General features: G+C 34.5%; 3 pseudogenes; 2 read left to right on the top strand and 1 right to left on the bottom strand.

The window, feature by feature from the left end:
- Positions 1 to 267: 267 nt before the first annotated feature.
- LOC18044993 lies at positions 268 to 7,470 on the top strand (annotated as a pseudogene).
- A 1,164-nt stretch (positions 7,471 to 8,634) lies between these two features.
- LOC112099111 lies at positions 8,635 to 9,181 on the top strand (annotated as a pseudogene).
- A 5,506-nt stretch (positions 9,182 to 14,687) lies between these two features.
- On the bottom strand, positions 14,688 to 22,109 carry LOC112099110 (annotated as a pseudogene).
- Between the last annotated feature and the right edge of the window lie 2,199 nt (positions 22,110 to 24,308).

The raw sequence follows: 24,308 nt of genomic DNA, 5'->3' as shown, positions 1-24,308 counted from the left end.
TCCACTCCGCTGGCACCAGCCTCATTTACTTACTTTCACTTGTTTTTGTTGAATTGCACGCAAATTGAATTAAGAAGTAGCTCTCTCTTTTCTTTGCTGGGATTTTGAAATTAACGATCGTTTCATTACTTAGCATATAAATATTGGTGCAGTATTTAAAACCACTAGCTAGGTTCATTTCTTCACACAAGATCAAGAACAAGAACATACATTCTGTGTTTTGTTGATCAAGCTGCTGCTCTTTTGAAAAAAAACATGGCATACGCTATGGCGACACCAAAAGAACACATTGAGGAGATAAGAAGGAAGATGTTCTTTATAGGGAGTGAGGTGATAAATCCTCTAACAAAGATGGTTCATCGAGCTGTTGAGCTTCTTTCTGCTGAACTTTACACTAAGGATGTCCATTTTCTCATGGAACTCATTCAGGTATGTACTTCTTCGATTAATCTTTATTTATTTTCGTTCTCATTTAATTGCATGTATATGTTTATTATATATAAGTGCATGCATGGATAGTATGATTCTGTGTCTGCCCTAGGGTCCAGTCGAGCGGTTTTTAAGTATTTTTTAATTAATTGATCTCTCCAGTTAAAATTCTGAGGGAGGGCGGAGTTAAAAAGTTAATTAAAAATTTATCCACCCCAAACAAAAATGTTGTTTTCGAACCCAAACAAAAATGTTGTTTTCGAATCTATCATTCATATGAGTAATAACAGCGATCGCTTTTTGAGTGAAAACTAGCTTTTATAATAAATATGGGTTCGAAATGTTATCTCGTTTTGCTTTCATGTTATTAAAACATGCTCGACCAAAATTTGTTAGATGCTTTTTAGTCGTGACTTTCTTTATTATTCGAATATAGCCATTATTATTATTATTATTTTTTGGTGAAAGGAACCTTTAAAAATATTATTATAAAATACAAATGATGAGTTTTAGTGTTACGATCAAAACTGATGTTATGTTTATGTAACGTCAACAAAATAATTTTTTCTTGTAGTCTATGAATAGATTTATTATCACATAATTATTAGTGTTTTTATTTACATCTCTGAGAAATCGTAGGGTGCTTGAAATTTTCATATTTATTGTTTTATTGGATGGTAAGATTTTATTTTCCATTTATTCTAGTGTCTTTTTTTTTGTATCAAAATAAGTTTTTGTAAAAAAATGTTTTTATCATTATTTTTAAGCAGTTAGATTTTTTTTTTTTTTAAAGATTGAGAGGTGGGCAAGACTTAAATCAATTTTTTGACCTGTCTCCTTAGGATTCAAACTCGGATGAGCTGAATAAAATAAGTTGTTGGAAACATTGTCTTTACTACAATTTGAAAGAGATCACAAACTTAATTTAAAAATAATCAAACCAGTTTAATTAATACGAGATAAATAAAAAATATTATTTTACAACTGATCCTACAAATCATGAAAAGCAATATAAAAGAAAAAAGAAAATCCATGTTAGAACAATTATACACTTCAGCATAATACTGATTCTGAGTTAATTTTACCCAAAATCAAGGTTGGGGTTTCAAAAGTGCAAACCTTGACCCCTGGCTATCCGCAGATAAGACTGATCATAATATTTAAACAGAGGTAAAATTCAGTTGAATATGCTTCTTTGTATAGGGAGCTAGTTAAATGGCAAAGGTGTTTGATAGTTCTGGAATCGTGTTCGACAAAATGCCTCAATGAAGGATTTTTGGCGGGAAGTGAACAATTTGATTTCCTTAATGTTTTAGAAGTATCAGTTGTGATCATCAAGCTGTAAATCATAATGTAGTGTTGGTTTACCTGATTGGCAAGAATAGTCTCGGATCATTGGAGATATCCACGATGACTCATAGAACATTAAGAAAAACTATACCAACAGTTTGTTAAAATGCTTTGTATTCTTGTGTGAATCATCGCAGCCACTGATCCTAGAGTTTGTGAGCCACTGTCATAGTGTATTCTTGTGTTTGAGTTTATCTTTATGTGTCTCTTCATTAAAGTTTGTGAGCCACTGTCATGATGTATTCTTGTGTTTGTGTTTATCTTTATGTGTCTCTTCATTAAAGTTTCCATCTTTTTCATATGCTTTGGATTAGCAAATCTAGGTCCATCTGGTATTTTTCCCATGAAATTGACTCCTACAATGTTTTTGGTCATGAACGATTGATGATTTAGAAAGTTAACAAAGTGGTTTATTTTTCCATGACAGAATGCTGAAGACAATGAGTACCTGGAGGGTGTGGATCCATCACTCGAGTTTGTAATAACATCTCGTGATATAACAGGCACAGGAGCCCCAGCCACATTGCTCATATTCAACAATGAGAAGGGTTTTTCTGCCAAGAATATTGAGTCCATTTGCGATGTTGGCAATTCTACTAAGAAGGGCAATCGTAAAAGTGGCTATATTGGCGAGAAAGGTCCCTTACATCACTCCTTTTTCTCTTTTCATTTACTCATGCATATTTATGTGTTTGCTTTCTTATGTTATTGTATGTTCTGTTTCGAACCTGCAAATGCTTAATCAATTGATTTTCAAGCAATCATGTTGCCAGTATTACTCAGAGGATTGTTGCTTTGCAATTTGAAACAGATTTTATATTTTCAGTTTTCAGTTACACAAAACAACAAAATGTAATTAGCTAGCCTTTTAGTTTATGGGTAACTCAAATATTTGTATTATACTTGTTACGTACAGGAATCGGGTTCAAAAGTGTATTTCTGATCAGTGCTCAGCCTTGCATATTCAGCAATGGCTATCAGATAAAGTTTACTGAAGAGCCCTGCCCACATTGCAACCTCGGATACATAGTTCCTGACTGGGTCAATGAGAAGCCATCTCTCTCAGACATACAGAAATTATGCGGTTCAGGATCTAAAGATCTTCCAACCACAACATTTGTTTTGCCTCTGAAACCTGATAAAGTCAAACCTGTCAAGCAGCAGCTTTCAACCATCCTGAAGTACTGCTATTCCTTTCAAAGATAAAGCGCCTTTCAGTCAGGGAAGATAACAAGGATCCTCTTCGAAATACTGTGAGTGCAATAGCTATAAACAGCGAGACCAATTTTGTGACAAGGAAGAATATTGATGCTGAGTCCTACACACTCCATCTTGCCGTAAATGGCGACCGGAATAATAAAGAATGCAACTACTATATGTGGAGGCAGAGATTTCCTGTCAAACAAGAAAATAAAGTGGAGAGGAGAATGGATGTTGAGGAGTGGGTGATCATATTGGCGTTTCCAAATGGTGAGCGTCTCCGGAGAGGAGCAACCTCTCCTGGAATCTATGCATTTCTTCCAACGGAGATGGTTACGAATTTTCCATTTATAATTCAAGCAGATTTTCTCCTTGCATCATCCAGGGAGAATATAGTGCTAGATAACAAATGGAACCAAGGAATTCTCAGCTGTGTTTCCTCTGCTTTTGTTAATGCTTTAATCTCACTGGTGAAGATGACAGAAGGTGCTCCAGTATCTAGTTTGCCGCCAATGTTTCGTTTTGACAGCTCTTCCTATTCACAGCTGAATAAGGATGTAAGAGAACCAATTAGAGCAAAGCTTATTGAAGAAGATATTGTACCTAGTGAGTCATGTATGGTGTAGAAATTCTTCCACAAACCCCGTGACGTGGGAAAGCTAATGCCGCGGTTTTGGAATATTTTGAAGAAAGCAAAAGTTGAAGGGGTGAGCTTGAGAAATCTGTCCCACCATGGACTACATGTACTGAATTCCTCATTTGACAGAGAAGAGTATGATCCGGTACTTAATTTCTTGGGTGTGGCGCCAGTCAACAGTGAATGGTATGCAAAATGCATCCAGAGTTCTAATCTTGTATTGGGAGTGTCCGAAGAAGTCTATTGTGAGCTACTCGTTTTCCTTGCTGAAAATTGGTCTTCCAAATTCAGCAATACCAACATTGGCAGTATACCCTTGATCAAATATGTTGACGTAGATGGGAATGTGGCTTTGTGTAGTATTAATGCATCGCCAGTATGACATGGTATGTTTGTCACCTCAGCTGTCCTGGTTGACTGCTTGTAATAAGGAATTCAGATGTGCTGCCAATCGTTCTTTTATGCCAGAAAGCACATATGTTGCTCTTCTGTTGTGCTATCAGACGGAAGTGGTATTGCAATGGCTGAAAAACTGGGTGAAGGTTGCTACTGTGACTGTGTATGATTATGCAGCTGTTCTCATTAAGCATCTGCAAAATGACAGAAAGCTTGCTGTAGTCTTTGCTTACTTCTTATATCACTCATTGTCAAAGAGGTATTTGTCATCTCGGGAGGTTGAAATTTTGTGTGGGCTTATGCCACTTGTGGATAATTATGGGGCTGTGAGCACGAATGGGAATGGTGTCCTTGTGCCAGCAAATGGAAGCAAATGGGCAGAATTGATTGTTTCAAACCCATGGAGACAAGAAGGCTATATAGAGTTAGGGGAAGACTACTTGCGTCCTGGAAATTTTGCAGGGCAAAGGACAACAGGAGAGCAGATCATCGAGTTCCTGAAGTCTCATGTTGGAGCATCTGATATTCCTCATTTATCCCCTCCTAATGCCTAGATTCCAGCTGTGTCTGCCCCACTCACCAAGCAAAACACATTTTTTCTCTTGGATTGGGTTAAAAACCTGAAGTTCAGGGGATTTGGCATCCCTACGAAGTTTCTGGCATGCATAAAGGAAGCCAGCTGGCTGAAAATCACTATGAATGGATCCCCTGCAGGTTATAGACCGCCATCGCAATCTTTTTTCCTCACTTCATCGTTGGGCAACATTTTGAAAAATGGATCAATGCTTGTTGATATTCCCCTGGTTGACCAGAATTTTTATGGTGAAAGCATAATTAATTACAAGGAGGAGCTGAAGACAATTGGAGTGATGTTTGAATATCGAGAAGCATGTGAATTCATTGGGAAATATCTTATGTCTCGGGCAGCATCATCCCGTGTTACCAAAGACAATGTGTTTTCAATAGTTAATTTTATCAGATTTCTAAGAGAAAAGTTTCTTTCACCAGATAGCTTTATTGAGAGCATCAAAGAAGGAAGTTGGCTGAAGACATCCCACGGTTATAGGTCACCTGTTACATCTGTTCTACATGATCAGGAGTGGAGAATTGCATCTCAAATAAGTGGCATTCCCTTCATTGATCAAAATTACTATGGTGAAGAAATACTTTGTTACAAAGTGGAATTACAGCTGCTCGGTGTTATGGTGGAATTCAATCAAAATTATCAGCTTGTAATTGACAACTTGAAACTGCCTTCATCGTCAGCTTGTCTCACAGCTGAAGCTGTTCATTTGGTACTGGCATGCATGCGCCATTCCAAATCTTCTGACAGACTTGTTAAAGCACTTGGTAATGCGAAATGCTTGAAGACAGATGAGGGTTACAAGTCTCCGGGTGAATGTTTTTTGTTCGATCCTGAATGGGGCTGCCTGTTAGAGGTTTTTAAGGGTTTCCCAATCATCGATCAAAATTTCTATGGAAGCAACATTGTCTGCTCGAAAAGGGAGTTGCAGCAGTTAGGAGTTGCTGTTGAATTTGAGAAGGCTGTCAAAGCATTTGTTTGCCTTTTTAAGCAACAAGCCTCCTCATCTTCAATTTCAAAAGATCATGTCCTGAAGTTTCTATCATGTTACAGACAACTGAATGGAGCATCTCTTAAGTTTCCTGCTGAATTTATTAACTGTATCCGTGAGACAAAATGGTTGCGGACTCGCCTTGGTGATTATAGATCACCAAGAGATTTCATTCTTTTTGGTCCAGATTGGAAGTCTATCGCTTCTATTACTCTGCTTCCCTTCATTGATGACAGTGACCGCTTCTACAGCATGGCCATTCATGAATTCGAGGAGGAGCTGGAGGACATGGGAACTGTCGTACCATTTGAAGATGGTGTGAAGTTTATCGCTGATGGTCTTTTTATTAATCCCTGCAACGTCACTCGTGCAAATGTAATTTCTCTTCTCAAATGCATCAGGATATTGCGAGAGAAGAATTACACCTTCACCAGGTCTTTCAACGAGAAAGTTTCACAAAAGTGGTTTAGGACACATGGCAGTGAAGTTTATAGTAGCCCGAAGCAGTGCTTGTTGTTCGATTCTACGTGTGAATTGAATCTTTTGAAGCAGACAGATGGACCTTTCCTTGACGAAGATTTTTATGGTTCAGAAATCAAATACTACCGGGAGGAGCTCAATACAATTGGAGTCACCGTTGATTTAGAAAAGGGATGTCCATTGCTTGCCAGCCACCTCGATTTCCGCACTGACTTTGCAACCATAGTTCGAATCTACAATGTCTTGGCACAGTTGAAGTGGCAGCCTCTTGGTGAAGCTGCCAGAAGGATTTGGATTCCGGAGGAAAGTCAAAGTGGACAGTGGGTAAGCCCGGTAGAATGTGTTTTACATGACAAAGATGGTCTGTTCAGCACACAGATGAAAGTATTGGATAAACACTATGACTGGAAGTTACTGAGCTTCTTCTCAAGTGCTTTTGGTGTTAAATCCAATCCTTTGGTTGAGGATTATTGTAAGCTCTGGAAGGTTTGGGAAAGTTCAGAATACAAACTGTCAAATGCTGAGTGTTGTGCATTTTGGGGTTGTGTTTTGAAGCAATGCAGTTCAAAGAAACTTATGGCTGACAGCTTGGTGAAGCTGCCTGTTAATTCAGGCTTGGATGGTATTTTGTTGTTTGACAAGCGTGATGTTTTCATAGCTGACGACCTTCAGCTAAAGGATGTAATCGAAAAATCCTCTCCTCATTCACTATTTGTCTGGTATCCACTGCCTAGCTTGCCTGCTTTACCTCAGACAACGTTGCTGGACTTATATAGGAAAATCGGGGTTCGCACAATCTCAGATTGTGTACAGAAGGAAGAATTGTCTGTAGGAGAAGGCGTGGAACATAAGCAGGTGAATCAGAAGGACTACTATATTGGCAAAGGGCTGGTGAAACTCATTCTGGGGTTTTTGGCTGATCCTTCAATTCAAATGGAACCGGCAAAAAAGCATGATGCTGTCAAGTGTCTCCTGAATCTCACCATTTTGGAGACTGCAGAGCCAATAACTGTAAGGTACAGTTTATCATTGTCATCAGGGGAAATTGTTGATGCGAGAGCGTGCCAATTGATACGCTGGGACAGAAATAGCGGAAAGCTTTTCACGCATAAGGTTAACAGGTCTGGTGGGCACAAAAACCGCATTGAATATGCAATTCCATTTGCTGAAACCATATCGAAGGGAGTGTTGTGGGACAAAGAAGATCACATCAATTCACTCTCTGAGCTGATTAAGTTGGCTTTCTTTGTGGAATTCAATGAAGAAGTGGTTGAGATCCTGATGAAGTCCAAGAATCTGCAGATTTTCATGGAGGATGAGGAGTTCCTGTCTGATGCTTTCCCTTCTCAGTAGTGTTCTTTGCTTTTCTTCCTCCATAAACTTCCCCTTCTTTGATGTCTTTTATCTTCCTCGGTGTGTACTTTAATTTGTTTAATATAATATATTATGGCGTGTGTTTTTACTAAATCTGAGAATGGATCAGTTACTAATTGCTGATTCAAATTACTTCAGTTTAATTTCAAAGGTGTTGCATGTAATCTTATTACTATTGGTTTTACATGAAGCGTGGTTTCTTTGCTAAATTTTCTAATATTATTATTATTGACCTTTGACTGCATTTATATTTTCTCGTTTTCATTTTTTCTGGGACGGTTGCTTTCTCTCTTCTGTCTCCATGTACCTAAGTCCTAACTCATCACCGCAGAATGAACTTCTTTATCTTAGAAAGCCCTTACAGAATGGTAGTCATTCGGCTGCAGTCTTGGGAAGAAATCGACTAAAACTAACAAAAGAACCAGAATATGAGCAACTAAGAATCAGATAGAAACTTGTCGATTTTGTTGCAATCAGCAAATCACTCCCTTACGAGGTTTCCTAAATCTCCCTCAATAAAAGAGGAAAACGTGTGTAAAGCAGTAGAGGTTCTGTGGTAACCAGACTTACCACGTCATCGTTCTCCCAACTGGATTAACTGGTTTTTGAAATTTTGAATTTTCATTAACATTTTCAGATTGTTAAATTAGATCTTGCTTCATCAAGATCTATTCTAGGTACGGCAGATGAGATTATTAACTATTAATCAAAGAAACTAATAAGCGGTAACTGAAATGTTACGATAATTTTTTGACGGGAAAGCGAGCAGTACCCTCTTGTTTGTTTGACAAAAGTAATTTTTTTCCCTTAAAGAGTTTTAAAATATATGAAAATCTCCCCTGAAAATATATTTATATAAAATTAGGACTACAAGAGATGATGTGACATCACCATTTCTCATCTTTATATATTCTTTATTATCTAATAAATATAGAAATTTTTTTTTAAATTTGGCTTTTCATCTTATCATAATTAATTTGACTGTTATTACACAATTAATATGTAACAATTCATCAAAAGACCCACTATCTTTTCTAATTGAAACCTTATTGATCATAAATTAAGCATTAAACAATAATTTATAAACACTTTTAATCACTCTTCTCCTCTGCCTCACCTTAATTTACAAATAGCAACAAAAAACATGATATCCCACGTAAACATAAACACAACATAAACGAACATAAAATAGCGATGGCTCTAAAATATGTGTTTTTCATTTTGGTCCTCACTTGCCTAATCATGACAAATATTGCAAATGCAACCAGCAGGAATGATCACCTCAACAACAACATGAAACCAGGCTACGATCTTGCAATAAAACTTGAAGGTAGCGGACTGCTGGAACGCATTAATGGAGTTGAAATCATGTTCAAATGATATTGTTATATTCTTCTTTAATAATCAGGCTGATATTGACCCTGATTGTTGCCGCGCTATTGATATCATCACCCGTAATTGCTGGCCTGCAATGCTCACCTCTCTTGGATTCACTGCCGAAGAAGGGAACATACTGAGAGGCTATTGTGATGCATCTTCTGCTCCTTCTCCAGGTGGCCTCATGGTGATATATCATCCTCAAGTTTCCAAGATTTTGGCTTAGACAAGGTGCATCTATGGCACTTTTATTTCCGTGGTGTTAATTTAACTAATGCAATTTTAAATAATTAAAAAAAAATTTGGTTTTAGCTTTACTTTATTTTTTTCATTTTTTTTAAAGTCTTGCCTTTTAATTGAATAGAATAAATCATTAAAAATATAATAATAAAAAAGGATAATACTAATTTTTTTTCAAAACCGCGCAAAGTGCGGTTCTATTTCTTAATTATGTATAATTGTTATTACTTTTGTTTGTTTGACTATTAGTCGACACACAAATAAATGCGGGTAGAAAATCTAAAATTTTAAAATATATGAAAGTCCCACCTGATGTATAATTGTTTATTACTTTTGTTTGTTTGACTATTTAGTCCACACACTAATAAATGCAGGCAGAAAATCTAAAATTTTATGACAATGAGACTAACAAAATTACTGAAATAATCTTATGTGGAGTATATTGAACTAAAAAATATCCAAACTTCTTATATATATGCGTTGCCATGAAGAGTTTGATAATGAGGTTAATGATTACGTATCAAACTAAAAAATTCATACAAATTTCAATCAAGGAGTTAAATATTTTGATTTTTATTTGAATCAAGGAAAGATAAATTTACAAAAATAATTTATTATTTGTTATAATTCACAATTATTTATGCGTAAATATTTTATGATATATTTTTATAAAATTGATGAAATAATCTTCCCATCATAAAGGAGAAAAAAAAAGCTATACATGATTGATGAGTTGATTTTTTGATAATAGTGCGTATCACTTCAACTTATCTTAATATTTATATAAACAAATGTGGACATGAAGTACAAAAGATCACTGTATAATGCGTTGTCGATGAATTTTTGGATAAATTTATAGATATAGAAAAAAGTGATAAAATTACATTTAGAAAATATAGAGTGATATCTTTGAAGGACAAAATGTTTATAAAATAAATATAGACACTTAACGCATGTGTAGATCAATGGGTGAAAATAATTTAAATCACGAGGAGAGGTTGATGTAGGACGTTATGTTAGGATTTTAGAATTTTAATAATTTTATGATTTTTTATTTTAATTAGAGTTAATATTTGTCTTATTCTTTCATTTTTATTATAATTGTGATTTAGTTTCCTCTTTAAATTAACTTAGAAAAATAAATCTACTATATTATTAATAGAAAGGTCTTATTATTATAATTTAAACCTTTGATCAATTAGTAAAAACCCCTCTTTTATAATTTCTTTTGAGATTATCTATAAAAATTTGTATTATAAAGTTGTTTGGATTAGAGCGTCGTCTACTCTCCCTTATTAAAAAATCTCATTGCCTAGTTTGGATTAAAGCAACATTTAATCATTTCGATTAGAATGTAACCTAATTGCATTGGTTTGGAGTAGTATTAGAATGATATCTAATATTATTTATCTTATCAGTTCTACCTCCCCCACCCCACTATGTTAGTCGGCATCGGAGTAGTTCTGTACCAATTGACAACTTTCTTAGCTATCCATATCCATTGCCACCAAATCCATCACTGAGGGAAAAAAACAAAAAAGAAAAACCCAAATTTAAAACCCTAGTCGCCATTGCCCACCACCACTTTCTTTACAGTCTAGCCAACATCACCACCAGTTGCTGTAACCGTCATACTCACCAGCTGAGAAGATTTGATAAATATTAATAACTCTTAGATGGAGTATTACAATAAAAATTCCATTAGATAATGAACTATTGGTTTTAAGCGATCTTTGGCGATGAATCAACAATTCGAATTACTTTTCTTGTGTATTCTTGATAAACTAGTGCTTATCAATAGATGTAGAAGGATCTAGTTGGGAAGTGAGAAGCCTCTTTTACATTTTTTTCATCTGCAAAGAATCTTTGGTGTGAAAACACAAAGACAAGGGGCTGATCTTTGAATAGGAAAAAGAGTGGATCTGTAGGTTCCTAAATGAATTGGCTTATTTGAAAAAAGCCTTATTCGTTGGAAGATCTATCTCTTGTATGATACTCATGTTTTTACTCTGTAAGAACTCCAAATCATTCTCTTGAAGTTTATCATTTTCATCATAAATGATCTGCTTGCCCCAAAATGACTTGGCATGATAGGGAAATCCTAGTTCATTGGGCCTTTCGACACGATCAAATAGAATGCCCTAAGGGCGCCATATTCTAGGAGCCTAGACTATGTGATTAAATAAATCCTCCTTTGTATGTTGTGAGTCGAGGACTCTTTCTCCTTCCTCCTCTTCAAATTCCGATTTGCAATGTCACATGATTATTCTCAAATCGACTGCAATCTTTTTCTATCTGTGAGGATCTCATTAGGGCACCTTCTACTTCTAATAGGTCATAGACTAGATGAAAATCATTCTTAGCAACATTAGAAGAAGTGATCTCATTTTTTCATTGGGTTTAGGTAAATACCAAAGGTCTTGAGCGACTGATCTAGTAGAGCAACTCAAAATATAAAGAAGTACCGTTAATTTCTTCATGCTCGTTCTAAATTCAAAGTACCATTTGTACAAATAAGAATCCCCTTCATTACATGATTTCTTCTTTATATAGATAGATATAGGATCTATGGGGAAATTACTTAGAAGTACATTTTGTACAATAGCCCTCCCTATCCGATAGAAAATGATCCCATGATCTTGTACCGATCTTACTTAGGATTACAAATCCCAAGTTTGTCTATGAAGAGCAAATTTAAATGTATTAGTGTCTATAATTGATTTTTTTTATGTATTACTAATCAATAGGGCTTCATTGGCAAGTGCTACAAGATCCATCCATTGGAACCCATTGTTATGGACCAAATCCATTAGTATATGACACGACTCAAAAGTGTATTACTCCCAAGTATAAGAGTGTCTAGTTATAATATAACCCGGTGAGACCGGGGTCGAACCACAGGGAATTTTAAATCTAGTAGTCAATTTAAAACTAAGAAAATTAATTGTGGGGAAAAGAAATTATTTGAAATCAATTTAAAAATACGCTAAGGTTCGGGATCCACTCTCTGTATTCAAACTATAATTTTAATACTCTCTCATTTATATTTTGTCTCACTTTTACCAGTTAATTATTATATCATTTAATTTTATGTGTATGGATAAATATGAAATAAAATACCTAATGTGTCATACTATATTAATGTGTTGACATTATGTCAAAATACCATACAGATCCAAAGAAATTTATAAATTAATATGACATAAAAATAACTAGAAAAGAATAAAATAAACTTTAAACTCATTTGAGAAAATAATAAATTTAATAGTTTGAAATATTGAGCTTCACCCTTCACCTCAGCTTTATAAAATTAGCCACTCATATTGAAAGAAAACACAACACTCTATTTATTTGATAAACTTTTGAAAACGTTACAAGAAAGTTGATTACAAAAGGAAACAAGAAAAGACTGCACTTTATTCTCTCTCGGCTTACGCTTATCAAAAATAGCTCTACTAGCTTCTGGCTCTCGGCTCCCGCCCCCTCATCGCTTGCATCCCCTTGCCTTTTATAGGCAAGGGAATCATCTTTTGTTATTTTATTAATATTAATATTTTATTTTGTTTTTATATTATATATACATATTGAATTGTGTGATGGTCAGGAGGCGTGATGGCCTCCTGACCATCACCAACATGCTTTTGTTCTTTATTTTATTTTATTTTTTATTTATTATTACATCTCTTCAATTTGTGTTCCAGTAGTTCTTCTCTATTCCCGCTTTCAATTCTAATTTCATCTTTATTCATGAAAAATATTTACAAGATAAAAATTAACAAATTGCGAATTAATTTAACTTAAAATATATTTGGGGAGTATTAAAATAATTTAAAAATAATGAACGCATTAATCGACACAATAAATGAAAAACTAAGAATTTTATCCTTATTAAATGTACACTTTTTAGTGTCAATCACACCCCCCAATCAACTTATTGCTAGGCCCTAGCAATTTAAGCGATAAAAATTTAGAGAAATTTCAAAACCAAATTGATTTTTTTTTTGAAAATTGTGTTCACTTCTTTCATCGGATCAATGAAAATAATCAAATAAAAATATAAGCATTATCTTCAGCCTAAAGAAAATCACACCCACACAAAATAATTCAGTAAAAGCCTGTAAAATGATCAATCATCAGAGCTACATTAATCAAGCCACTTTTAAGAATGATACATCAAACCCCAAAATCTCACGATTACGAGTACCTGTCTCAAAAGAAGATATACCCCAAATTAAATTGTCACTCTAAAAAATATGGTAAATTTGAGAGAATAATAAAACAATATCACACGCTCTCACCAAGATAAAAAAAAAAATAATGCCCACAGTTTAGAAATAAAATGATCTCAAATCCAAGGAATTACTGGAAAAATTTATTTTTATTTTTATGCATCACCACATCTTTTAGTCCATATCACCAGCTTTACTTCACACTATAGTTTCTTAAAATCAAGAAGGACTTTTATTAGGATGTAACTTAGGTTAGGGTTATGGCTAACAAAAGAAGGTAATGGGGAAAACAAAAATATATGTTGAAAAATAGGGGTCTTTTTGGAGATTACAAGGTGCCTTTTTTTGGATTTTTTTTTACTCTCTTTTTTTTTCTTTTCTTTTATTTTATTTATTCATCTATACATATCATCTTTTTTTTTATAGCACCATTATTAGGAATACATAATCATCCATATTTTCAAACATAATTGGGTGGTGGAAAACATAAAATATAAGGTGATACTCCACATTGGAGTGAGATAAGATAATAGGTTATCAAAGGAAAAGTTTTTTTTTTTTTTCAAAGGGTCAAAGGGGTTAACTATAGATTCTTTATAATAGGGTTGGCTAGAATGGCTCAAATGAATCAAAGATGACATTTTGTCATCTTTTAGGGCTCTATATAATATTTCATATCCACTAGTTCAATGGACTTTTAGATGCGGCTGCACAAACTTTCTTTTTTTTTTTTTTACTTTTTTTTAGAAAATATTGAGATCTTGTACAATAAATTGTGAAGCTGTATAGTTAAACAAGCTTACTCTCCAAGGATAATAGGCTCAAAAACGCGCTTGGTCTTTTCATAACATGTACATTCCTCCAAATGGCTTAATCAATTTCACTCATCCAATTTCTCAATTTACGTTTCAACATGCAAAAGGGAAAACATAGTGTATCATAACTCAAGGCCAAAGATAATACAAATACCAAAATTTGAAAATCGTCATGTTATCCAATGTTAAAAGATCACACTGAAAAAGAAAACTCTTTTTTTTTTTTGTTAAAGAAACACTAAAAGAAATTGGGACTGATTGCAAAAACTTAAGGGAGATGATTAAGAGAAAAAGAGAAAAAAAATAGAAAATAAAACGTTAGAAGACATTTTTTTTTTGGAAACAAAACACTAAACTTAAGAAGATGTGTTTCTAGAGACACTACATTCTATATTCTGCCATCTTCGACTCAAATTTTTATCCAAAGTTAGTCTTTATAATAAAAATTAGTAAAAACATCACTAGGATTGAGACATTCCACAATTATCAACTATTCCCTCCCCCCAACCTGAAAGAGACATTGTCCTCAATGTCTAAAGAAATGAGTAGAGTTTAGAAGATATCACCTGACCACTGCTGGAAATATTTACAAATGGAGAGTTAAATCTAATTTACACTTTTTACGAGAGTTATTGCCATCGTCATCAGTTGCCCAATCCAACGCCAAAGTCATGGGATCTGGCTCTGGTTTGTAAGCTTGCAAAAGATCAAGTAACTCATTAGCAGTAGGAGCACAAACAAAGAGTTTTTTTGTTGAGGATGGAATGAAGTAATTTTTTATTGCATGATTAAGAAATATTATTAAGCTATCATAAAAGTTATCAAACATTTAACAAAACGATGGGTTTTTGATGAATATTCAAATGGGCCCAAGAAGCAAATATAATTAGCGTCTCTAAAGTTGCAAGATCTCCTGGCAAGAAAATGAAAGCGTCAGCATGATTTAACATTTCGGATATTATTTCTTGCATACCTAAGACAACTAACTCTTCTCCAGTTGGTGAGTCTGGTAGGCATCCTAAAGGTTTTAAGGCTTTTGGAATGATGCCTAGCACTTGGCTTCCTCGAACGAAAGTAGCTTCAGAGACAAGCTTTGATAACCCTCGGTCACCTCCTCCATATACAAGATGTAGTTTCCTCTTTACTATAGCACGACCAAGATCTATGACTGCCTGAACGAACTCCTTATACTTTCCATAGCGAAACCCAGAAAGCACACAAATGTTCTTTAGTTGTCTGCTTGAAGTTGCTGCCATTACAAAAATTCTAAAAAGAAACAATTTGTGAGTGCTTGAAAAGAAGTTCCTATTTAAAGATCTTGGTGACGGACATAATGATATACATCTGTAAATAGGGTGGGGTGTTTGTCAACTGACGCGTGAAGCTTTTAGCTTAATAATTCAAAAGCAAACAGTGAAAAGAAAAAGCAAACAATAATTAGATTAAAAAAACACAATAATAATAATAATGTAAAAAATAAAAGAACAGTAAAATAAAAGGATATTTGCTGATAATTGTGATTGTGGCTAACATCTTCCTTTGGTTTTACGTCCAGTAATGGCTTGAACGCCCTCTATGGGTCGAGGATAGGCTTCCCAACAAGTTTTCTTATAAACTGGCAAACATGGTCTTTTAGAGTCAGATTCCCAAGACTAAACTGTGCACTTTCCTTTTGGAACAACTTTCACAAATTTTGAATTTCACATTGAACATATCCGCTCGGATGCGTCTCAAGAGATCGTAAGATATCATCCAATGATTCTTTACTCATGCCATCCTTAACGAATTTGATTTTATCTTCATAATTTACAGAAACCATTCCTAAATCTTTACAACGTGGCTTTTTGCAAGCAAGTCTTACACAGTGAGAACATTCAGAGCCAAGTCGCTTAGCTCTTCTTTTCTTAGCAAATGTACTTTTACCAAAACCAGGCATGTAGGAAATGAATGGATCAGAAAACTCACCTGCCAATCGGACCTTTGCTTCAATTAACCAGTGAATGTCAGCAGGAATCCCATTGATCATTAACAAATGCAATCGTTCAAAACGAGCTTTGTAAATCTTTTTAAGAGCATTTTGAGGGAGAGAAGGAAAATGTTGATGTAATTTTCGTTGTATTTCTTCCATGCTTGACATTGAGGTTTCAGTTATTGTGGGAAACTGAGAATACCGACTTAAAAAGTCACGGAGTACCGTTATCCGCCATTTATACGGGAGAGTGAATAAAAACAAAACGAATCAAATCTGCAAAATCAAATCAAAAGTGAAGAAAAACAACAAAATAAAACAAAAATACACAAGGAATATAACTCACATTCGTCGTTTTATTGAATTTACCTCCAGTTCCAATTGCAGATTATAAATACCATCCTCTATTTCCTTGAGTTGTCTTTCTAGATCTTTCACGTGAGATACTAACTCGGTGGTTGTAGATCCCAAATGGGATGTGATTTACAAAATCGGAGTAATTTCCTCAAGTGAAATTTTACATGTAAAAGCGTTTTAAGATGATCGAAAAGGAAATTCCTCATGGAGGTACTCATGACAAGTATAAAAGTTTGGTGAGCTAAATCACAATGTTCAAACAACACACAATTAAAGACAATGCAATGCACTCCATTCAAGACATAGGGAAAAGAAAAAAGAAAAAAAATCAAACAATTCAAACGATAAAGTAACAGTAAATCAAATTCACAAAACGTTAAAATGAAAAGGCTTAATCAAAATTTTGGTGGGTCACTCAAATTGATTTTGGTATCTACTTCACATGGTTGGTATTCTAGATATGGTTTCAATATTTGGCCATTAACTTTAAATGTGACACCATCATTTGAATTCTCAATTTCTACGGCTCCATATAGATACACATTTTTTACAACAAATGGACCATTCCACTTTGACTTTAACTTCCCTGGAAATAAATGAAGACGAGAATTATAAAGCAACACTTTTTGACTAATTTCAAATGTTTTTCGAAAAATTCTTTTGTCATGAAAAAATTTGGTTCTTGCCCTACTAATTCTGGAATTCTCATATGCATCATTCCTTAATTCCTCAAGTTCATTTATTTGCAATTTACGCACATTGCCAGCATCATCAAGATTTGAATTAAAAGCTTTAATGGCCCAAAATGATTTATGTTCAAGTTCTACTGGTAAATGGCAAGATTTTCCATAAACAAGCCAATAGGGTGACATTCCTAAAGATGTTTTAAAAGCAATACAATATGCCCAAAGTGCATCAATTAGTCGAAGAGATCAATCTTTACGGTTTGGATTAACTGTCTTTTCTAAAATTTGTTTTATCTCCTATTTGCTAATTCAACTTGACCACTTGTTTGAGGGTGATAAGGGGTAGCAACCTTATGTGTAATTCCATATTTCTTCATTAAGGACTCAAATGGCTTATTACAAAAATGCTTACCTCCATCACTAATAATGGCTCGAGGTATTCCAAATCTGCTTAAAATATTTTCTTTTAAAAAGTGGATCACAATCTTGTGATCATTGTACCGACAAGGAATCGCCTCGATCCATTTTAAAATATAATCAACAGCAACCAAAATGTATACAAATCCAAATGATGATGGAAAAAGGCCCATAAAATCAATTCCCCAACAATCAAATATTTCAATGACAAGGATGGGGTTTAAAGGCATCATGTTTCGCTTTGAATTAGACCCTACCATTTGACAATTCTTACACATTTTATAGAATGTATGTGAATCTTTTAATAATGTAGGCCAATAAAATCCACACTGCAATATTTTTGCAGCTGTCTTTTTTGAAGAAAAATGGCCACCGCATGCTTCAGAATGACAAAATTGAATGACCCTACTTACCTCGTCGTCTGGTATGCATCTTCAAAAATTTTGATTGAAGCAGTATTTGAACAGGTATGGATCATCCCAGTAAACGTTTCTCACTTCTGTAAAGAATTTCCTCTTGTCTTGGGAACTCCAGCCACATGGCATTTCACCTGTTGCAAGATAATTAACAATATTAGCATACCAAACCATTTTTTTTCTAGAAAATAAAAATTCATCAATGAAAGAATCATTGATGGGTATTGTTTCAATTGAAGACTCATTCGTAAGTCTCGAAAGATGATCTGCAACAACATTTTCAGCGCCCTTTTTGTCCTTGATTGTCAAGTTAAATTCTTGAAGTAGTAAAATCCATCGTATCAACCTTGGTTTGGCATCCTATTTTGACATTAAATATCTCACAGCAGCATGATCAGAATAAACAATAGTGGATGAACCAATTAAATACGAACGAAATTTATCCAATGCAAATATTACAGCAATTAGTTCTTTCTCAGTTGTAGTGTAATTCATTTGAGCACTATTCAAAGTTCTACTTGCATAATAGATGACAAAGGACTTACATTCCTTTCTTTGACCCAGAACAGCGCCAACGACATAATCACTAGCATCACACATTAGCTCAAAAGGTAAAGACCAATCAGGGGGTTGCATTATTGGGGCTGATGTCAAAAGAGTAGTTATTTTTTCAAAAGCTTGTTGACAATCTTTAGTCCATTCAAATTGTGTGTCTTTTATTAGAAGGTTACAAATTGGTCTAGATAAGACACTAAAGTCTTTTATAAACCTCCTATAAAATCTTGCATGTCCTAAAAAAGAACGGACTTCTCTAATTGTCTTTGGTGAGGGTAATTTTGAAATGACTTCAACTTTGGCTTTATCAACTTTGATTCCTTTTGAAGACACAACATGGCCCAAGACAATTCCAGAAGTGGTCATGAAATGACATTTTTCCCAATTTAAAACTAGTCATTTTTCTTTGCACATTTACAAAAATTTTTCTAGATTATCAAGACATGTATCAAAAGAATTACCAAATACAGTTAAATCATCCATAAAAACCTCTAGACAATTTTCAACCATGTCACTAAAAATGCTTAGCATGCACCTTTGAAATGTTGCAGGAGCATTACAAAGTCCAAAGGGCATTCTCTTAAATGCAAATGTTCCAAATGGGCATGTGAATGTGGTCTTTTCCTGGTCTTCTAAGGCTATAGGGATTTGATAATAGCCAGAGTAGCCATCAAGAAAGCAGTAGTAGGGATGTCCAGCTACTCTTTCGAGAATTTGGTCTAGAAATGGAAGGGGAAAATGATCTTTTCTAGTGGCATCATTTAATTTTCTGTAATCAATGCACATGCGCCAACTAGATGGAGTTCGTGTTGGGATTGGTTCACCTTTTTCATTTTTTACAACAGTTATTCCACATTTCTTTAGTACTACTTGTGTTGGACTTACCCATTTACTATCAGAGATAGGGTAGATAATTCCTACATCTAGTAGTTTAAGGACTTCATTCTTTACCACTTCTTTCATACGAGGGTTTAGTATTCTTTGTGGTTGACGGGTTGTTTTGGTATTTTGCTCTAAGTGTATTCAGTGTGTGCAAATTAAATGATTAATGTCTTTTATGTCTTTTAAGGTCCAACCAAATGCAGTTTTATGCCTTTTTAGTACAGACAACAACTTACCTTCTTGATCATTCGTGAGCTGGGAAGAAATTACCACCGGATATGTCTGCTGCTTTCCAAGATAGGCATACTTCAATTCTTCTAGTAAGGGCTTTAATTCGAGCTCTGGTGCTTCCTCTTCGTTTGGTTCTTCAGGTTGTACCACATCTTCAAAGTTCGATTGGTCATCATCACCTGTAGGTACCTGCATAGAATCAAGTGTAGGGCATATGTTAGTAGTATCACAATCTAATTCCTTACTTGATTCAAAAGAACCGGTAAAATAAATTTCTACAGAGTTTGTAAAATTCTCATCCTGAATATGTTCCTCAATGATTGGCTCGATGAGATCAATCTCCTCATTCTCATTATCATCATATTCTTGGTGGTGAGGTTGTTTACACATGTTGAACACATTGAGTTCCAGTGTCATGTTGCCAAAAGATAAATTCATTAATCCATTCCTGCAATTTATCAAAGTATTAGCAGTAGCTAAAAATGGTCGACCCAATATAACAGGAATTTGTTTGCATTCATTAGCAATTGGTCCCGTTTCCAAAACAATAAAATCCACAGGATATATGAATTTATCGACTTGGACTAACACACCTTCCATTATTCCTCTTGGAACTTTAATCGATCTATCAGCAAGTAAAAGAGTGGTAGAAGTTGGTTTTAACTCACCGAGATTGAGTTGTTGGTACACTGAGTAAGGAAGCAAATTAACACTGACACCAAGATCAAGTAGAGCATGTCCAATTTTATGATCCCCAATAGTGCAAGAAATAGTTGGACAACCAGGATCCTTGTATTTCAAAGTACTATTGGTTGAGAGAATGGAACTTACCTGTTCTGCTAGAAAAGCTCTCTTTTGCATCTTATGTTGCCTTTTCACCGTGCACAGACCTTTCAGAAATTTAGCATAGGACGGCACTTGTTTAATGACATCCAGCAGAGGAATGTTGACCTTTACTTGTTTAAAAACTTCATAAATTTCTGGACTGTGATTTGATTTCTTTGGCTTGATTAGTGCTTGAGGAAATGAGGGTACATGAGGAGAGTTGGTTATTTCTTCATGGGTTAAAAGTTCGACAGACTCTTCCCTATTTTCTGAAATTGAATCTTTACTAGTTTCACGAGGGTCCATAATGTATTTTTCGACTACTTTACCACTATGAAGGGTTATAACCGATTTGACTTGACTCATATTTTGGTTTCCTGAATTTCCCATTTGAGGATGTTGTTGACTCTTAGGGTTTGGTTCAGGTTGAGCAGGAAATTTTCATTTTTCATGTATGGTCAGAGCAGATGTAAGTTTGGAGATAGTTTCTGTCAAATTGGTTAAGGTTTGCATTGTTTGGTTTCGACTCTTGTTTTTCAATAAATGAATGCAATATGTCTTCCAGAGTTTTTTTTTTTTTTGTGGTGGGACATATGGTGGGTAACTCTGGGAGTTTTGAAAATTTTGACGTGGAGGAACTGGTTGTGAAGTTGTACGTGATTGTCATTTCTCTAACTGAAATTTGGGTGGTTTCTCCAACCAGAGTTGTAAGTTTGGGAGTATGGATTTGGATTTGGCCTTTTGAAATTGTCAACGACATTTACTTGTTCATGCAAACTTTCTCTCAGAGCTGGTAAAGTTGGACAGTCCTACGTAGAATGGTCAGTAGAATCGCAAATATAACATGAAATATTTTTAACAGACTTTACATGATCATTCTTTTTCAACTTTAATGCTTCGACTTTTCTAGTTAATGATGCAAATTTGACTTGAAATTCATGGTCTTCCCTAAGGTTATGCATGCCTCCACCAGTGGAGATGACTGGGGTTTACTTGATGACTCATAAGGCCCAACTGTATCCCAGTGTTGTGCATTCTCTGCTATATAGTTAAGATAATCTAATGCATCTTCAGGACTTTTATCCCTAAACTCACCATTACACATCATTTAAATGACTTGTCTACCTTGGGATGTTAATTCCTCGTAGAAATAAGACACTAATCTCCATGTTTCAAAACCGTGATGTGGGCAAATGTTAAGTAGTTCTTTAAACCTATCTTAACATTGGTAGAAAGTTTCTCCTGGTTTTTGAGTGAAAGTGGTGATTTGTCTTTTAAAAGAATTTGTTTTGTGGGGTGGGAAGAATTTTTTCAAAAATTGTGCTTGCATTTCATCCCAAGTTCTGATGGATTCTGACCTAAGATTTTGTAGCCAAATTTTAGCTTTATCCTTTAGTGAGAAAGGAAAAAACTTAAGCCTGATTATATTTATGCTACAATTTTGATCAGTACATGTGTTACAGACTTCCTCAAATTCCCTTAAATGTAAATATGGATTTTCAGACTCAAAACCATGAAAAGTATAAAGAAGTTGAATGATACCAGGTTAAAATTAAAACATGATGCATCAGAAGGGAAAACTATGCATGATGGTGACCCTGTTCTAGTAGGATGCATGAAATCTCTAAGGGTTCTATGCTATTCATGAATATTTTGCAAGGCTTGGTCATTTTCGTGCTCCGAAAAATTTTCAGCTCATGTGTCAGCCATATCTAAGGGCAGTGAAGGTGATCTTTTAATTAATCTGCCATTATTTGTACGAGACCAACGACGCATGTAATGCTAATGATGTGTGCTTAACTAATTATGCAAAAAACGCTAAATGAAAATTGCAGAAATAAAAATAAATTGGAAATTAAATAAGCAAAAATGCGAAATAAAATAAACAAACTGAAAAATAAATAAATAAATTAGGTGGTGAAACCAGCCATTAAAAGAAACAGTTTAGGTGGTATTTTAAAACCAGCTGTATAATAAAGCATAAAATTAAATAAATTAATGCACAAAAATAAATAAACTGAAATTAAAATGCTAGGCGGTAGAACCGACCATATAAACAGAAATACATAAATTAACAAAATTTAAATAACAGTTAGGCAGTAGAACCGACCATTTAAAATAAATGCAGAAAGTAAATTGCAGAAATTTAAAGAAATAAATTTGATTTGGGGACTGATTTGCAAAGGTTTCTGGGCTAAATTGAAGTTTCTCACAAATTTTGTAGGTAATGTTAAAGTTTAAGAAGAAGAGGGGTGCTAACTGAAGTTTGCAAAAAGAGAGTAAAATAGAATCAAGGGAAAGATAGTAACAATAAAAAAAAATAAAAAATTAAAGTAAAGACAAACTAACATCAAATTAAAAAACTCTTCGGTAACGACACCAAAAACTTGACATGACTAAAAAGTGTAATGCTCCCAAGTATAAGAGTGTCTAGTTATAATATAACCCAGTGAGACCGGGGTTGAACCATAGGAAATTTTAAATCTAGTAGTCAATTTAAAACTAAGAAAATTAATTGTGGGGAAAAGAAATTATTTGAAATCAATCTTAAAATATGCTAAGGTTCGGGATCCACTCTCTGTATTCAAACTATAATTTTAATACTCTCTCATTTATATTTTACCTCACTTTTACCAGTTAATTATTATATCATTTAATTTTATGTGTGTGGATAAATATGAAATAAAGTACCTAATGTGCCACACTATATTAATGTGTCGACATTATGTCAAAATACCATACAGATCCAAAGAAATTTATAAATTAATATGACATAAAAATAATTAGAAAAGAATAAAATAAACTTTAAACTCATTTGAGAAAATAATAAATTTAATAGTTTGAAACATTGAGCTTCACCCTTCACCTCAGCTTAATAGAATTAGTGTAAAGTAACTAGTGAAATCAATTAAAGGACTTCGAAACGACTTGAGAGAGTGCCGTTTCAGGATTAATGAAGCACATGAGATGCACGTGCGTGAGATCCTAATAACAAGACTGTTAAAAGTCGTTGATGAAGCATGCATCTCACGTGAGCATCTGGAATTAGTTTCCAGGTGGTTATCAGCAACTGAAAGGAGCTGATTCTGGTGCAGCTAGCTGGTGATGAACAAATGAGTATATAAAGGGAGTTAGTCTCTTGAGAGAGGGGGTGTAGTTCCATAACATACACTCTGAAATCTCTGTAACTTTGAGTTCATTCAATAAAGGCCTGTTGTCTTGTTCCTCCGTGGATGTAAGCTAACGAGAGTTAGCTGAACCACGTTAACTCACTCCTGTTCTTTATTCTTTTTGTTTCATTGATTCATTAGTTCTTTAATCTTTTGTGATTCTTAAACCATTCTTGATTTGTTACTTTGGGTTCTTGGTTAAGTTTCTTCGAGTCATCTATAGAAGCATCTAGGAATCTGATATTAGATCTTGGGCAGAAACTGAGGTGTTAAGTAATTAAGTGCCCTTCAGTTTCTACAATTAGTATCAGAGCAGGGTTTCTTTAATCAGATTCTAGTATGGCTCATCCTAAAGTTGATTTGGAGAAGTTTACAGCCAAGAACGACTTCAATATGTGGAAAGTAAAAATGGAGGCTCTACTGATAACTCAGGGACTAGGAGAAGCTTTAGAACCAGTCACTAAGAAAGAGGGAATGGAAGCTTCATCGTCACTAACACCACAACAGGCTACTGATATAGACAGAAGGGCAAGAAGCACAATAATCCAGAGTCTTGGAGACTCTGTTATTAGAGAAGTTGCCAAGGAGAAAACAGTGGCTGATTTGTGGATAAAATTGGAAACCATCTATATGACAAAGTCTCTTACCAACAGACTTCATATCAAGAAAAGGATGTTTACTCTAAAGATGGCAGAGGGA

Source organism: Citrus clementina, unplaced genomic scaffold (assembly GCF_000493195.1).
Source record: "Citrus clementina cultivar Clemenules unplaced genomic scaffold, Citrus_clementina_v1.0 scaffold_4, whole genome shotgun sequence".
Lineage (NCBI taxonomy): Eukaryota > Viridiplantae > Streptophyta > Magnoliopsida > Sapindales > Rutaceae > Citrus > Citrus x clementina.
The sequence above is the reverse complement of the archived record's forward strand: the minus strand, read 5'-3'. Positions and strand labels throughout refer to the sequence as shown.